Source organism: Chamaea fasciata, unplaced genomic scaffold (genome assembly GCF_029207755.1).
Source record: "Chamaea fasciata isolate MVZ Bird 193981 ecotype frontalis unplaced genomic scaffold, bChaFas1.0.hap1 SCAF_1, whole genome shotgun sequence".
NCBI lineage: Eukaryota > Metazoa > Chordata > Aves > Passeriformes > Sylviidae > Chamaea > Chamaea fasciata.
The window spans coordinates 125,174,962-125,193,967 of NW_027094086.1; the positions used below are offsets into that span (position 1 = coordinate 125,174,962).

The 19,006-nt window shown below is 35.6% G+C and overlaps 1 protein-coding gene across 5 annotated transcripts in view; it reads left to right on the forward strand.

Moving 5' to 3' along the window:
• Positions 1–19,006, forward strand: part of ETV1 (ETS variant transcription factor 1) — a 115,747-nt gene that overhangs the window by 28,874 nt on the left and 67,867 nt on the right. The window lies entirely within an intron of this gene.

Sequence of the window (19,006 nt, forward strand, 5' to 3'; positions counted from 1 at the left end):
TTTTTAAATAGATCACAAATGCAATAACCTCTAATTCCTTTCCATTATAACATCTCAAATATTGTCTCCTAAAAAAAGTTTAGAACATACCTCATGTCTATGTACTACTTTATTTTAAATCCCATATGCAACTAATACTGATCTTCATTTGAACATAGGGAGCTATAAATATTTATAGGTGGAAAAAAAGCTACTGTCATTACACCTGATTTTGAACTTCCATTTCTGCAGTTGGTTGATGATACCTGCACAAATGATAAGAGAATATGGTGAAAATTGTTAAATTGTTAAGTAAGTTGGCATTTGCCTTCGTGGAAGAACTTATGCATATATAACTATTGTGTGCTTCCATCATTTTCAAAACCTGAATGCAGAATATTCATCTTAAAATTGGAATTAGTACTATTTTACATTTCTGCCTGTGGTATCTACCCTCATGTTCTATCCAGTTATCTTTAATCTGTGGGCCAGAGGATGAGTTGTATGCAAAGATGAAAGATTTGAGGTAGTCTACCGTGGAAAACAGAAAACTTTGAAGAAATGTTAAGGCTTCTATACATAAAAATTTAATGCCCAAAGAGAGAGGTCTCTGGATAGGGCAAGAAGTAATGTGACTAGTTTGACCATCAAGAACAACAATCTTGCTATAAGGGACAGTTAAACAGTGGAGTAGTTTGCCTGGGGAGACTGGATTCTCTTTTCCTGGAGGTTTTTAGAAACCAGTTAGACAAATATATTAGGTGTGGGGTTTATGCCACTTGTTACTTGGAACACAGGATAGACTAGACAGCCTCCTGGGGTGTATTCCATCCCTATTTTTCAGTTTCTCCTATAAAGGTTCCAGGACAGACTACATGAAAATCATTACTAAAAATCTATTAAAACAATTACAATCACTTTACCCAGCAAACCATCTCTTTTAATTTTTTTCAGAGGTGGTTTGGTTTATTTAGGCCTGATAGGTTTTATTAAATTGATCCTTGCCATTTATCATTCACCATCTGGTCTCTCCTAAGTGTTTATATATTGATTCCTTTGTTACTTAAATCTGACCGGGTAAGAAAAGGAAGCAGCCATCCTCTGTTCAGAGAAAACAAGAAAAGTTAACCAACACCTGTAGCATGGCCCCTGCAGTTCTTACCATGTTTTTATGTTGATAAATCTATCCAGCATTTTCGGTAGTCTAGTCAGTGCTGCTTTGCTGTCCTGAGTAATCCCTCAAGTCTCACCCTACGACAGCCTTGTGCCATGCAGTTGGCATTAGATACCCTTGACAGGATTTACATAACCTCCACCACCCCTGAGAGGAAGTGTTTTCTTCAAGTTGCACTTGAGGCCCTTACAATATCACAAGTTTTAGTCCTTCTCACTTGGACATATGTCACACAGGCATTTGTTCTCTCTAGCGTTAATATGAATGTCTTGAACCCAGAGGTATTATATTGTAGAGTAACCCTATGACAACTGGAAGGGGGGGGGGAAGGACAAGAACACTTTTTCTCAGCTAGCTACAAGAACTTGAAAATAAAAGAAAAATCTCAACAGAAATGTCCTTTAGATTTTACAAACCATTCATGTGAAAAACATTTCTTAAGAATCTTTCATACCACCAACTTTTTATACATGGAGGCTATGATAAGCATTTTACACAAAAAACAGTCAGAGCAATTTCTGTTCTGAGAAAGGAAACATTAATTTAAAAGACAATAGAACAAAAACTTATGAGAATTTAATGTTAGTTTGTTTTGGAATTTTTTGTTATTCTAGTGTCCTACAATTTGACTATCCATTCTCTAAGACTGACATTTTCAGTCCTGAAACAGAGTTAAGTGTTTCTCCAACTAGGAAAATCAGTTGTTTATTAAGTTTTTGCATGAACTAGGCATTTCTTGCATCATGTGTTTGCAGTAGGAGTACATAATTAAACTAATAATGTTTGCATTAGCAATAGAATTTCAGTAGTTAAGATTTTATTTTTGCAAGGTGGGGGAACTTATTGATGGCAATAAGGGCTTCTACAGTAACTGACCTGAAAACTGAGTGGATCCTGCAAGGATTAAAGAAATTGTTGTGGGTTTGTCATTTACAACTAGTCAGTCATATTTCCTTAAACAGGTATTTTACAGGTGTTTGATTGTTCTAACACAACATAACCTCCCAGGAAAACTTGTTCTTCTGAATTGAATTAGTGAATGTACAATTGCTAACTTTGCTTTAAAAATTATGGTGACAAATTTCTTACCATTAATTACCATTATCTGTAAAGAAGTCAACTCCGTTCCATTTACCTGTGTGCCACAATATTGCATATTTTCTGAAGGCTTTCCTTTGGAATAACTGATGTAAAGCAGGAAAATGGAACATTAAGAGCAGAGACATTGAAATTTGCAGTGAAGTGTATTGACATGGCATAAGGTGTAGTGATATTGGTTTGCAACATGGAGACACACCTATAGACCTGTATATAGGTCCACAACCACATTATTGTTTCAATGGAACTCAATTCACTCTCCTCTGCATATCCTCAACAATTTACTATAGACGTGTCCAGTGAAACAGAGGGTCATAAGGCTTTGAAGCCAGTTTGAGGGAATGCATCTTGAGATGATCAAACCCTTCTGGTGCCTCAGGTCCTGAGATTAGTGGAAAACTTCTCAAAGTTGCCTGACATCCCTTCATTTTAGCCCTGCTCTTCAGGGAAAGAGTAGTAAATTGGATTCTTAAAAATGCCTCTGTCACAGTGTGCATCCTCACAGTGAAACAGTAAGAAGCTTCTTAGTGTGACTGGTTTGTATGAATTGTTAAGAATTGCTGGAAGCATGTTTATGATATGACACAAGCCAAGATAGTTGAATATTCAAAACTAATGCTTATGCTCTCTTCTTTGGCTTATGTTTCATTTCTAGATTTTATGTGTAAGGGAATAAAACACAATTAAGTACCGTATGAGACTTAAATAGGTAACCCTTCATGCCAAATTGCTAACCTACTATTAATGTTAAATATTTCCAGGGAAATATAGCTTCCATTCCAACTAAGTTTAAAACAGGCAGCTCCCTACCTTCACCTACACAATACTACAAATTTAAAATTCACTTATGGAGGCAAATTTTACTGTAATTATTTTACACCATTTTATATGTGACATTAGGGTAAATATTCCTTAGAAAAGATGTAGTGGAAGGGTGTAAAAAACTGGGATTTAATGTGATGAAACCCTTCTGAAATTAACAGAAATGTTTCTACCAAGTTAATACAGATTTACATAGATATAGATATAAGGGACAGACCAAAAAAAGCTTACCTAAAGTAAGTGTAGGTCGATTTGTTGCCAAAGTTGAAAAATTGCAAATTCCTACTACTCTGCTCCTTTTGTCTAGAGGAAGTCAATAGAATAGGCATAATCTTTCTTTCTTCTTTTAAAGTTACCTGTCAATTTAGGTATAGGTGAATGTGTTGAATTGAACTTATAGAGCACCTGAACAATGACTGCAACAAAGCTTAATTTGTGTCCATCAGCTATGTTTTTCTGCCAAAGTAGCGATGTGCAACCAGTTCAGTAAGCCTTCTTAAGACAAAAACAAATTACAGTAGTCTGAAGTGCACCATTGTTCATGTATTTGAAGGCCCTTGCTTTCCACAGTGCACTGAATTGCACCAATTTTTGAGCACTGTAGTCTTTTAGAGAATTAGACTTGATACAGATGGAGATTACATTGTTTGCACAAACAATATATCAAAAATTTTCACTTGTCTGTGTATTTAGTGGCTACAATGAAATTTTAATTATCCAACAATGGGCACTATTTCAGTATGCAATATCTATATGTGGAAGTAAATTATTTGCTTCATGTGCATTATTATGCAATTATTTTTAAGATGAAGAGGCGCTTTAATGCTGAAGGTGAGAGGAGTTATACTTTCTCAAGTATTACACAATGACCTTTTTTCAAAGTCCTCTTAAGTCATCACTAGAGAGTTGATGATGCTCTTACAAAACACTCAATTATTGATTTTTAAGCACTTTTAAGATTCTTGAGATGAAGCTTATATGCTTGTATAGTTTAGAAGATGCACCACAACTTACGCTTTGAAAAAGATGCCAGATATTTATGGTTGTATGTCACACATGAACTCCCAAGGAAGTACTCTTCTAGTTGAAGAGCAGTCAAATCAAAAGAATAGAAAAAAAAAGTGAAAAGCTTCAGCAATAATTGACATTACCTAAAAACATCAGTATTTAAAATCTGATAGACATAACAACATGAAGTAAAAATGGTACTTTTCCTTCCATGTTGTTATTTCTTAAAATATTTCTCAAAATCCTTAGAAATTTTGGTGAAAAATTCCTTTAATTCATCCTTGGAGAGAAATGTCAAAGCAGAAAATAGTGTTTAGACTGTGACATACTGTGAATTACTTTTGTTGTTGTTATTGTTTTATTGGGGAGGGGTTTTTTAGGGAATTTTTCTTTTTTTTTGCATTAGGGAAATTAGTATACAGCACTGCTACTGTATAGTGAGGTTTTTATGTGGGAGTGTCTATGAAGTGGTGACACTTTTACATGCTTGAACAGATGTGGATTAAATTTCGAGAACACAGTTTCATTCACATAAATTGATAATACAATTGTCTTTCAAATTGTAGACATTTATTATGAGATTTATATTTGTCTTTAGACTTCTGAATATGTTCGTAATGCATAGCCCCTATTGATTTCAATATGGGTTGGGAATTAGTTGTCCATCTTTAGGCATTTTTATATCTGTCAAAATCACAGTTTTGACTCTGAATAGGTTTTTTCCTTTCAAAAACATAAGGATTTAATAAATTTTTAATGAGTTGTATGAATGCATGCTCTAAACAAAACATTTATTTTTCACAAGTACATATCTAAATAAATTTCTCAAATAGTTTACAAATACTTCTGAGCTTCATTTTTAGACTAAAATTCAGAGACTACAGGCAGATAAACTTACATTCATTTCTGTGTTTTGTGATGAAACTTCAAAAATCCATCATTTATATACCAACATACAAGGTGTAGTTACTGAGATGTAAGTACTGACTGCACTTACAATTTTCAATCTCTGTTTGTACTACCTTTCAGAAATATTTTAATTATTTTCAATTTCTTTGTTAACAATCTGGTCCCTAAAAGAATTTTAAATAGAGTTAGTTGTAATTTTTGGTCACAGAAACTATAATCTGGTGTGGTTAGAATCACATAGGACTGAAATGGAATCATTTATTCAGGAATTTTTCTTTTATGAATAATGAGAATTTTAAAATTATGCCGATCGTTCTTCAGGTTACTAAAAGAAACTATTAGTGGACTAATTTTAGGTTTATTATTGTTACTATTATTATTACGATTAAATATGCTGCTTCTCTTACAAAATATTTGAAGTCGCAATTGTCAATTTTCATCAATGAATTATTCTAACATTTTGTAAATATGTTCATATATAATAATTTTCACATTGCATCTTTTTGGCAGAGATGGGTTGCACAATATATCCAGATGAATAACAGGGATTGATTGATTGAATGATGATGTGATTTCACATGTCAAGACAGAATGATCCATTTCATGTCCATACGTCTAAAAACTGGATGTTTCTTCAGAGACTTCAGAAGAAAAACCATCCATATGTGTGATTTCATGACTGAGAAATTTCCCTCACAGGTTCTTATCTGCCTTGTTTCTCTGTAGCCTCTATCTTACAGTCTATCAACAGCCATGTAGTTTGGAAAAGGGACACTGTGTGCTTTGGCATGTCTGCCAAATAATAAGGTTGGCAAAGCCTTCTGGGGTTCAGCATAGAGTAGCTGAGGTTCTCATTTAAATAATATTGCTTATTGAAGACTTACTCATGTTTTAAAATGTAAAGATTTTCATTTTCAAAGAGGAGAAATGAAAAGCACTCAGTTCGATGAAAAGTTGCAGGAAGTTAGCCTTAAGATATTGGCAAAATTGGAATGACACTGTGCAGATAAATAACAGACCATTTTGTCAGATTCCATTTTACAGCTGCCTGTGCTGTAAAAAAAATGTTCTACTGCTTATGAATATAACTTTTCTTTAAAAAATAGAACATACTTAAGACTTTCCCCAGGTTTTTATATTGAAAAAAAAAAAAAACAAACCCCAAACTACCTAACACAACAACCCCTCCACACTGCATGTCTGTGTGGTGCTGCCAAGGGTTGATCTCTGCTCTTACAGCTGACTGTGGCTGTGATAGTGAAGGGCAGAGGGAGGGATGCTAGGTAGCACCCTAACTGTTATCATAATATGCAACAAGGACAGTGTGTAATTCTGAATAGTATTACTGGGCAAGGGTGGCATTCTTATAATCCTCCTACTTTTATGTCATCTTGTCCCAGTGAATCACTCTCTAATGAGTATTAGAGATCCAAGACTTATAAGTCCTGTTGAATCTGTGTGGTGTACTGGTTTCATCACCTACAGAAACAAGAAGCTGGCTGAACTGAAGATTATAACTGAAAGCAGTGGATGCTTGTTAAAATTCTCTATTATGCTCTACTGGCATTTCATAACAGAGAATGGATGGATTAGAAATGTATGCTGATTACTATACAGCTGGGACTTTTTAACAAAACGGCTGCATACTTGTGGTACACCAAAGAGCTAAACTATGTTCTCAGAAGCACTTAAACTGTGAAACTATTTAGATTCTTACTTGCAGGAATGAGGTCCCAGCTTCTGTCCCTCAGCGTGCTGGGTTATGTTCCTTGTGTGGATGATGTTTCTGAGAAGCATGGAAAAGTTCTGGAACTCTGGTTTGATATGGTTAAGAATGCAATGTACTCTGCTGCTTTCTCTTTGTTTCTTCACACATTTTCTGCTCAGCTGCAGTAAAGCAAAATATACCATTTTCCATAAAACCCTCACAAATATTTAAATTTCATTCTCTTTTCCCTTTAAGGGCTTTGTTTACTCAAAATACTAGGTAAAGTAGGTGAACTGAACTCACAATGAATACAGCTTACCAAGCCAAATCAAGCCCAACTGTAAATGCAGTGCTAGTGTTCCATCAGTAGTGTGTGCAGTGTGAATTGGGATCTAACAAAATTCACTTTGACTTGAAAGTGAATAAAACTTTTCCTTACATCTCCGTCAACATATTACAAAACTTTTCTCTGATATTCTGAAGTCTTTTATGAAGGTCTTACACAAAATTTCAGACTGTAAAAATGTAAATTACCTATTATTTTGCCTATGCCCATTTCTTCTATTTATCTGGCGTTGATATTATGATTTTATTTTTTACAGCACATGCTTTTTGTTTTGCCCACCTCTCCAGGGGGTCAAAAAACTCCTGCAAATGAGACCTCCCAGGTGATATTCTACACCTCCCCTTCCCCGTTCTTCCTCTACCCAGTTTCAGTGAACATAAAGGTTGTAGATAATGCAAAGGTTTGCCTTCTGTCCTTTGGTACGAAACTAAATAACATTATGTCCTTTTCTAGTCCCATGAAAAGACCACTAGACCCCACTAACACCACTTACACCAGACATTACCCAGGACAGCATTTTAGTTATCATACCAGACAATATTCCTGAGCTCATTCTGCATAATTGCCATCCCTATGGAAACTTTACTCAGAACAAGAAAAATAATATGAGTTAGGCTAGTTAGACTAGTATCCATAAATAAAATAAAAATGGGAACTTTTGTGTTAATTTTGTATTGACAAGGTAGATTTTGATTTAGAATTAGTGAAATGTGGTCTGCTCCAAGACTGACTCACAAAATTTGACCTTGATTTTTAACTTTTTTTTTCCCCTTAAATTCTTAATTTTTTAAAAATTTCTTAAACTTTATTTCTTATGTAAAAAAAAAAAAAAGAGAACTCAGACCATCCTCCCACATCATGTTGAAAATCACTCAGCTGATGTCTGTTGAGTGAATTGATCAGCTCTTGCAGTTTTCCAGATCTCATCTTCAGGGGTGCTAGATGTGGCTTATTTGATAATTAATACTTATGACAGCTCTCTCTTTTACAATAATGGTTACTATTTCACTATTAAAAACCCCTGCTATTAATAAGTAGAACGTGACACTATCATCATTAGTCTAAGTAAGCGAGAAAGCTTTTTTTTTTCCTTCTTGGTATTCACTAATTTATCGTAGCAGTGATAAATAGGATGAATGTGATTTTGTATTCATGATAAGGTGAGTTAGGTTTAGTGCTTCACTCTAGTGTGATGTGTAATATTTTCACAAGAGTTGCTTCTGGAGATGTTGGTACAGATAAGAGAGGTCTTCTTAATATGCTCCTGTTATGTTCCTATTAAGCATTCAGAACAGCAGATGATATCCATATGGAAAGCAAGAAAAATATAAAAAATGCTATATTCAGACAGAAAAAAAGAAATTGTGTTTAGTGGTCTTGCAAAAGCACCACTATAGTTGGCAAGAATGCTTTTCATGTTGACAGTTTTTGCTCAGAAGCCTAAACCTAAATGCTCATCAGGAGTCAACTGAACTCTTCCCATAGACATGTTCCTCTTGGAAAAGCTGAGGGATGTTTGTCAGCCAGTACTGGCAGCACAGATTTCTCTGCTATTTAAACCTCATATAAACTGCTACTTTCTAAAGACCCAGTGTGGATACTTTGAGTTGCCATTCCAGCATTTTCATGAAGTACTCAGTTCCCTACAAGATATGTGTTTTCATTTGCTGGGGGTTTTTTAAAGAAAATGCCATAAGTATTTGGTCTCTCTTAGCTCTGTATAGGGACATGCTCATGTTTTCAGGAGAAAACTCTGAATTTAAGCTCTGATAAGGGCTTTCTAAATCAGCTTGCAAAATTTGATAGGCTGCACAACCCACTAAGTCACATTTAGCTGACAGCATCACGTGCAATAAAAGAAATATTGCTAGAAAGAGCCACAGGATAAATTGGAAACCCTTAGAAGTTATAGTAATTTATCTCTAACAATCTTTACTTACTACACTGTTGCAGCAAAGTGGCATGGAAAAACTACTGAAGAACCCAAGCTGCTTTATGCAGAAACTATTTCTGTATCATCAGGTGCCTCCTGGAGAATCACAAGCCAATAGGAAGCAACCCTTAGTTGGTATATGGTGAAACCACATCCCTTTGCTAAAGCTATTGAAGTAATTTTACAGATACTGGCTTTTTTTTTTTTTTTTTTTTTTTTTTTTTTTTTTTTTTTGGTGACCTGAGCTCTAAAAAAGAAACCTGTGCAGTCTACAGCAGTCTACAGTTGGTCTTTTCTGGTAAGGATGGCAGCTAAAACAGTTAGAGAATCATCAATGATTATTTCCATCATCCTTTGTTACTGTACTATTTACTACTAGAAATAAGGTCAGCATCCCTGACATTGGTCATCTCACCTTCTATTTTAAAAAAATAATTGCTAATTACATTTTCCTTAATTTTTCAAACACTCAGCTTCAAGGTTTAGCTTCCTCCCTTTTTGCATTTGCTGGTGTGGATGCAATATTAAACTCTAGAATAGCGATATTAAACTCTAGAATATAGATTTGTATTTTATGGGCATCAATATTTTTATTATGTGATTCAGCCAAAATACTTGAATATTTTCTCATTTTACCATTGTAATTAGTTGTTGGTATTTCTAACTAATTTGACTTCATGTATATAAACATAGAATCCTTGTGTATGAGTTACATTATGCATAGACGTAACAATTTCCTTATTGCTTAAGCTTTTGAACACTGTCCAAGAGTATTCTATCAAACTAACCAGTATATGTCAGGTACACCTCCTTTCGCTATCCTAAGGGTAAAGCTATGAGTGGAATATTTCATTTTTGAGTGATTTTAGGTGTGGCTGGGTACACAGGTGCTTGTTTGTGTATATTATTGCTCCTTTTCAGCTATGTCATCCTAGGAACATGTACCAAAGATGGCATGTTTAAGGTCATGACATGTACTTCTCATGGAGGCAAAGGTAATTTTCATCCTGTACCTTTTAGTTTCTGAAATTAGTATTTTGCCACCCTGTTAAGAGACCTTGAGGGTAAAGAATGGCATCCAGCCCAGAAAATGAAGCAACAAAATTATTGTACCAACTTAGAAATCCTCCTTGGAAGGTTTTTCTTTGTCTTGTAGTAAAGTGCAAGCCCTCAAAAACTTGGTACATTTTTTGTGCAATGAATTGGATTTACACAATTAAATTTAGTAATCAGAATTGGTAAAACAAATTGACGTTAGAAGAAAGCAAGCAAGAAAGTTCCATAACTCAAGTATGTTTTAATTTGTATCTTCCTTCTCTGAAGGGGGAAAAAAAAATTACAGTTACTCAGGGGACTGTGCTTAGTAAATTTGAGCTTTCTTTTCTAAAATGTGAATAGAAAACATCTTTCTTCCTTAGGCTATCATCAAAAGCATAGAGATGACAATACAAAGATTCAACAGAGTTTGCAACAAAGTACCAGATTGCAGAGATTGTAATCTTAGATATAAGGAGCCTTATATTTTTCGGTTTTTCTGGGGCAAATCTACAATCTGAAGAATTTTATGTCATTCCGAGCTTCTGTTCTTATCTGCACTGGATTCTAAGTGAATGAGAAGAATTTTTTTATTTCTTTTTAAATGTAGTCTGACCCTGTTCACAATGGGATTCCAACATTTCCTGTTAGAGCATGATTTATCAGGAATTTAATTAATCTCCAATTCAAAGTGTAGTACAGGCCTCTAAATTTAAAAAAGAAAAATAAGGATAGCACTAAACACTGAAAGAGATCTAAACTTAGAATTATGATAAATAAAATAAATAAAAAACCTAAAGTAAAATTATTTTTTAAAAAATATGAACCCAAATCAAAATTGGAAAAAGAAGTGCCGGTCAAGCCTGTTATGTTCAAAAGCCAAATATGACTTTTGTATTTTAAATCTTAGGTTAATGGTATAATGTAATTAAATACTCAATGTCCTATCAAACATAAACTGTAGCTTCTATATTGCTGATTTTCTTAGAGATGTTAATTTCTTGTCCTTCCCTCTTTCTCAAGCTAGATATGGTTTTGAAACACAATCAAATAAATGTCAATTCCTTTGGCCTCTGTTCTGGCATTTCATTGCTCAAATTCTGCCCAATTGAAAATTTCCTTTCAGACTGACTGGCGTTTGTTGAGCTGGTTTTTGTTGTTATTATTATTATACATTATTTTAACACTCTTTTGCAAAAGTCATGGACTTTGTGCAACCCTTGCTGTGCCTGTGCGTGATATTTTAAAAGAAGCTGCTTCTGTGGATCTTTTTCACAATAGTATGTTTTTTCCTGAAGACACTGACCCTCAGATAAAACCCTTCAGTTACTTTTAAGCCTTGGTCTGTGATGTTTCCAAACTTGTATGTGGAATAGGTACCACCCAATTTAATACTATGCCAACCTAAGAAATACAGAGACCAAATAAAAAGGTACAGCGAAGAGTAAATAAGATCAGTCGAAGATTTTTCAATCTCTGTACCCCTTCTCCTCTTTTAAAACAAAATAGGATGATGTACAGACTTGGTCTTCAAAATCTCTGCTCTAAGTTACACTTTTTATGATCAGAATTAATAAGTAGAAAAATATGCACAAAGAAATAGATGGAGCAGAATGGCTTATGAGGGTTTCTTATGTAAAAACTGTTTTTCATATTTACAGATATTTTTTTCAGCCTGCAGTGTGTTAGAAAGGAATATACGACCATAAAATGTTACTATGATACAAGAATCCTTGCTTTTTGGGACAGTGTACATGCTGTTTACTTATTAAGGCAGCAGACAGTTTTCAGAAGATGTCTTACTTTAGTTACAGAACTGATTTTTTTTTTAATATGCATTCATGGAAAGTGACTAGAGAATTCATCTATGGTTCTACAGTCTTGAAAAGACTAAAATTGTGTGAACTCACAGCAATGTTTCAGAGAGCAAGAGCTCAGCAGCTTCCTTTGACCTGCTTGCTTTTTCACCTTGCTTGCTTCCCTATGGTGAACCTGTAGTTGTAACAGCAGCAGTTGCAGCTGGAATTAGAGCATATTTGCCCCATTTGGCCCATATATCAGGGCTTGAATTCCACCTCCTACTTTCAGTTCCTTTTTTTGCTTGCTTGCTTGATTGATTGATTGATTGAATGTGGGACATTTTAAAGTATTATTTAATCTTCAAAATAGGAAAAAAAATCTTTATGACAAAATGAAATAAGAACCAGTAACTTAATGCCTTATTAAAACATAATACTTTCAAAAATGAAAATCCTAGCATTCAAAGATTGCATGTTCTTCCCATCTCCCCTCTTTTTCAAATACTGAAAACTAATGAATTGCAAAATTGTGAATAATGGTAACCTTGCGCACTCTATGTGGAAGAAGCCTCTAACATCAGAGCTGAGTTTGGTGACCCAAAATAGCTAGGTCAAAAAAGAAATGAAGTCCTGGAATATTACTGAAATCCTCCCAGCATGCAACGTTTGTCCCTATTATTGATCCTTGGTATACTCGCAAGAGCCTAATTTTCCTTTTTTGAAAAACAGGTATAATTATTCTTTTCTATCTTGTGAACAGATTTTGGGAGGTGCAAATACAAGTTTTTAAGCACATTAAATTCACCAAATGAAAAGATCGCTTCCTGCTTCTAAATGTTCTGTGTTTTATAAATTCTAAGGGTTCAAATGATATCTCCTTTGTGGCATTTATTATTTCTGTGAAGACTTGCGGAATTTGTCTGGTGGGACTCTGATCTGTAGTTCCTGTGTGTCCTATTACACCTGTACATATAATTTTAGTCTCCATTTTTTTGTTTCTTTTTCTTCCTACCTTGCATTTCCTCCCAGGGAAGAATTTACTTGCCACATGACTCAACATAGCTGTTTAGTCCTCAGTTTAAACTTTGCAAACATTGGCTTTTCCCAGTCACTCTCTATCTACAGTTCTGTTGTATCTGAACTTCATTTTCTCTTTTGGCATCTCTGCCTGCATGTGTCATGTACTGCTACCAAGGACTAGCTCCTTGTCTGTATTGCTGTCCTCTCCTGATTTCCACGCTCTTCTCAACTCCCTTTTGTAGACACACCCCATCTTTGGCTCCTTGCATTATAATTTTACCTGAGTGTAAGATTGGTTGCTCTAGGTAGCTCTCTAATAGCTGTAATAGCCATAAAAGCAGTAATGACAGCCTGCAGTGCCCCACATTTTCTTCTAACTTTTTGCATTGGATGGGAGAAGGTCTCATGGTAAGCTCAAGCACCTCATATGTTGTGTTCTTTCAAATGCTGCTTTAAAAGTTCTAATTTGAAATGCATCTGCTAGGCACAGACAGAGGTGATACATAACTACTGTCTATTTTGTTACTTCTGCCTCTCAAGGATACTGGGTTTGGGTAGGAGGGAGAACACATTTTCGTTTCTGTTTAGGTGAGCAAACAGCTGTGCTCTCTAGGGCAGAGACCACCATCTTTATTCAGCACCTTTACAGGTACAACAAAGCCCTGCTACACAGGCTATCTTTCTCAGCAACTAAAGACAGAGAACATATTAAATATGGCAAAAGTGAGAATATAATGCATATGATCTCATTATCTTCATAGAAGTTAAGACAGTCTGTTTCTCCTACATTATCTACTCTATAACAAAATACATGCCCTACTGCAAATGGGCACAAAAAAAATAATTCCTCACCTGGACACCAATGGCAACACAGGCATGCCTCAGCCTCTTAATAGCAAAGTCACTTCCTAATTAACTGTAGACTGGAGCAGGGTGTGCTTCTGAAACAACATTTAAAATGTGCTTTTCAGCTAATGTCTTGGTTTATTTAGGTCTTTTTGTCATCTTTACTAGGTCTTTGCTACCTAAAAAACCCTAAGAAATATTATTCTCTGTCTTTTAATTTTTTTCTTGCTATTAGTAATCAACATCTGCTTTTCAGTATCTTGTCATTTAATGTGCGTGGAGCTGTGTTTAGATTTTGTCCCTTTTCTTTGACTCTTCTGTTGCTTGTCTTAATACTCAGGTGTTGTATGCAGACATCTGGGCTTAAGGATGGCACACAGGTGAAAGTGGATGGCTAGGTCCTGATGGTTATACACGTTTATGATTTCAAACATACATATATATATATATATATACGATATAATATCGATATAGCCATTGTCTGCTAGTAGTAATAGTTTTGATCATTGCTGTATCTATCAAAATTCACAAATGAACAACTGTAGAGAGAGGTAATATTTTTTACTAACCCAGCTGATGCAATTGCTAAAAGAAAGAAAATAAGCTTAAGGCCCTTCTTTGACTCTATAAGCTTGTTTGGTTTTTTGGTCATTATAGCCACTCATTTAATAAATGACATTGCTTTTTCCTACAGACCCCTTGCTGCTATGTTAATATCTGTGCCCAAGCTCTGAGCATGTCCAATAGTGATCTTGAGCGAGAGTCTGTAATTCTGAAAGGGCATGTTGTGTCATCTTTGGGTCTTCTGAGTTTCAGGAGGGCTTAAAGGATGACCAAAACCATTTAATGTGCACTGAACAACTTCTAAACGAGAGATTTTCCAGCAAACTCAGTAAACACAATTTTTAAGCATTTCTCTTCCTCTTCCTTGCTTCATGTTTGCCTTAGACTATAACTGCATCAAGAGATTTGAGGTTTTCTGCAACCTCTATGAACTACAGAGGGGCAGAAATCTCACATGAAGTATGTGAAGGATTCTGAAGTGTTTGCACAATTCTCTCTTGGTATCCATACAGGAGGACATGCAAATTAAAGCCATCTGTGAGATTATGTGCAAATTCTTTTACTGGCCTGATATTCAAGTGACTTCTAGGCTATTTCATTATCATTTTATCATGGCTGGCCATTTCATTAATTTAATTGCAAGGACAGAAACCTGGAAACTCCACTGACCCTGCAAGAACCTATTGCAATTTACATTTACATGTTTTAACTTGGTTTGTTCTGCCAGTGGCTCATACATTGCTGTATTAGGTCCTAGAATAGTATAATTTTATTTTTATTTTTATTTTCTCAGTTGGTAAGAAAATGAGTATTGTTGTGAGGGGATTAAGATGATTTATACAACTCAGTCAAAAAGTCATTTGAGTTGTTCTCTGGTATTTTGCACTAGAGCCTGCTGCTTTGGTTGTGTTGGCACAGAGAGCTGAGAATATGTCCTGATCATGGATTCACAGTTCCAGATGATACATTCCTGTTGTGCTGTAATTGTCATTGAAATTCACACATACAAGTAACATTTTTGCTCCTCAAAAGTTCAGAAGGAACCAGATTAGGACAATCCAAGGAGCTAGATGAAGCCAGTATCTCCACAATCAAAAGTAATAGACTATTATTGTCAACAGTACTTTTCAAGTTAAGAACTCGGTGCTCAATATCTCACTTTATAGGCACAAAACCCCCAGTGAGATAACAGGGGCTCCCTGTGTAGGAATTACTCAGAAGACCACTTGGAGATCCAGAACAATACTGAGGTTACTCTGCTCCAACAACTGGGTCAGTGCTCTAAGTGAGTGGCCAACCCTTCTCCTTTCTAAAGCTTTTCTACTTTGAAGTTTTGGTTGTGATGAAGGCTGAAAATATTATTAAACTTAACTTACTTTTCATCTTTCATAGAATCATGGGATGGCCTGGCTTGAACCAGGCCTTAAAGGTCATCTAGTTCCAAACTCCCTGCCATAGACATGGATACCTTCCACTGAGACCAGGTTACTCAGAGTTCCATCCTGGTCTTGGACAGTTCCAGGGATAGGATATACATCACTTCTCTGCAAAACTTGTTCTAGTGCCCCATCACACTCATAGTAAACAATTTCTTCCTAAAATCTAATCTAAAGCAGCCCTCTTTCAATTTAAAACTGGTCCCACCTTGTCTTGTCACTGTATGCACTTGTAAAAACTCACTCTCCATCTCTCTCATAGGCTTCTTTACGTACTGGAAGGTGCTATGAGGTCTCTCTCCCTGGAGCCTTCTCTTTTTCAGGCAGAACAACTCCAAGTCTCTCAGTCTGTTTTCATATGACAGGTTCTCAACTCCTATGGTCAACTTAGTGACCCTCTCCAACAAGTCTACATCTTTTTTATTTTGGGAGTCTTGGAGCTGGATGGAGTATTCCAGGTGAGGTCTCCCGAGAAAGGAGTAGAGGGGAATAATCTCCTTTGTTCTCCTGGTCACCTTTTTCCTGGAGCCCAGGATATGGTTGGCACACATTGCAATAAAGGATTTGTCTGCAGTTGTAATTTCTTGCACTCTTAATTTCTTGCACTATTTGTGAAATATTTTAATTTTAATTTTCCTGTGTAGCATAATTTTCTAGTACATAAATGTTTTCTGAAAATTGCCCTGCATTGCATTATCAGGTGAACAGACATTGAAATGCAGCTCGTTATGGAGGCCTCAGGCCTCTAGGTCTAAATGACAATGATGTGTGCAATGTGCTGGTAATTCATACAGTCAAACTGGGATTGCTCTGTTGTTTTATTTCTTTTTTTCATTGAAGATACTTGTTTGCATGTACTTTTGATTCCACATTTCATAGTTTCACATATTACTATTATCACCTTCTTTTTTTCTTCCTACTGGTATGTTCCTTTTTCCTGATTTAAGGTTTAGTCCTTGATGCTGCATTTGAAACAAAGGCTTTACAAAAAAACAGTGTTGGGCAACTATCTGCCCTATTAACTTTGGGTTTTTTTCTTTTTAATTTTGCTGTTATACACTATTTTGTTATATGACGCTAGCATCACGATAAAATAAGTACTGTTAATCTTCTTAAAGCATCAGCATCAAGGGGTTAAAATGTGGTCAAGGGTTAATTTCCCAGACAGAAATCTCATTAGGTTTTCATGGATTTGCTGTAGTCAGTCACATATGTAGTTGTTATTTTAATGAGTCTTCTATTGACTATGTTTTAAAAGTTGCTGCTCAACAGTTGTTTGGATGGAGGGCATCCTTTTTGTTGTCTGTCAGGCCCATCTGTGACATCACAGTTTACTGGGGAAATGCCTGGAAGGAATGGATAAAGCAAAACAATTTCAAAAACTAATAAGGTTTTTTTAACTTAGTTTTGAAATGTACCTGCATATTATGCTCCAATTGTGACTATACTTTTTCTAAATGATTTTCTTTAGTATAGCATAATTTTATGAAGGTGTCCAAAAGGTTTATTTTTTTAATAATAAAATGTTTTTGAGTGTATTTCTCTGTCTTGTTATTAAGTAAGTTAATAATCTTTATTTTTTATTCTGTTTTTTTCTACATCGAACTTAGGTTTTATCATACTGGATTATGATGGGTTATTTATTAAATTGAAAATGGGCTTAAACTCTTTTTATGTTTTCCAGAAGAAACTAATATTTCTCTAGTACTTATCTATCTTCTCTTTACTCTGTCTGGATTTACTTTTATTTTTTTACATTACAGCAATTATTTGTAGCTCCATACTGTGTCAAACTGAACATAAAACACATATCTCATTGTCCTCTTTCAAATAAAAGTGTGAAGTATATATTGCCATTAAGAAATGGAAATAATATATAATTTTCCATATATAGTGAAGCTTTATAGTGTTTGAACATGTCTGTTTGTAAAAAAGAACTAGTATCTTATTTCTAAAGCATTATTATTAGAAAAGTTGATTTTAATATAATTTATTATAATAAAATAAATTCAGCACATTTTTTTGATATTTTCAATTTGGTAAAACACTGTTTCCTCTTTTCAACTTAAAATGGAAGTGATTTTGAAGTCAATTTTTCAGTTTCTAAAAGGATTATATAAAAAGATATTTAAAAGTGCAGCACTATTAACAGTAGTAATGTTTTAGCATAGTTGCAAGAATTTTGAACAAACATGCAAAATTACATAGTAATTACTATTCTCTCACCAGTTAGCATACGAGACAGTTATGACTGATGATGGTACAAAATTGCAATTTGACACACAGAACTACATCTACAGCATCTTCCTCTTAATAGTTAATGAAGTTTTTCTGAGTACCACTCAGCACAGTGGATGAACAAAGATGAGGATAAAGAGGGCTTCAAAACAGCCCTACTCTTCCTTTCCTCCCCAGCATGTGTAACAGGGGCTAGAGAGAGGGAGGAGGGAAGGAAAAGATGTGTGGCATGAGGAGGAACAGCAAGCAATACAATGCTTCTCCTGCCAGGGTGTATTTGTTGCACAGCTTCTCTTGGAGTTACAGCCCAGCTGGGACCACAGAGAGCCTGGCTGTTTGCAGAGTGTCCACCTCCTACAGCTCAGTAAAGCTGGATGCCAAACCTGTGCATGTGAATGGGGGTGGTGATGGTATGTGCTGGAAGGTGATTCTGTGCCAGACTTTGTAAGGTGCAGGTTGTGATGTAGGGAAGTGCAAGGTGGGACCCAGCCATGTGAATTTCATAGGCAATACCTAATACGTGATGGCTCAGAGGTAACTTTGGAAACTTCACTTGATGTTGGTTTAATTACCTTGGCTGACTGGCACACCAACAGTTTTTAGTGCACTGTTTAAAGATAAGAAAATCCATTACTGATTTTTGCTTTAGAAGAATATGTAGTAAAGTGTAGTGCTTTGGGAGCTGTTTGATAGGTGGCTCAAGATATCCATCCTGTGGGGTGGGGTGGTCAGCTGGAGACAGCAGTTTCATCAGCTCTGCTGGTCCGGGGGTTAAATTGGCCACTTGCTTCCCAGCGTCATACGTGTAGCCACAGCCTTCCCAGAAACCCAGCAGCTGCTCCAGCCTCAGTATGGGTATAAATAAGCGAATGACGGCCTCACTAGAGAAGCTGTGAATGCCCCATCCCTGGCAGTGTCCAAGGCCAGGCTGGATGTAGCTTTGAGCAATCTGTTTGAGTGAGAGCTGCCCATGGTGGGGGGGGGGTAGAATTACCTATTATTTTATCACAAAATTGGCTTACAGGAACAACAACTGAGAAACTTGGTCAAGAACAGAATAAACTCATTATAGGTTTTTACATTTAGAATAA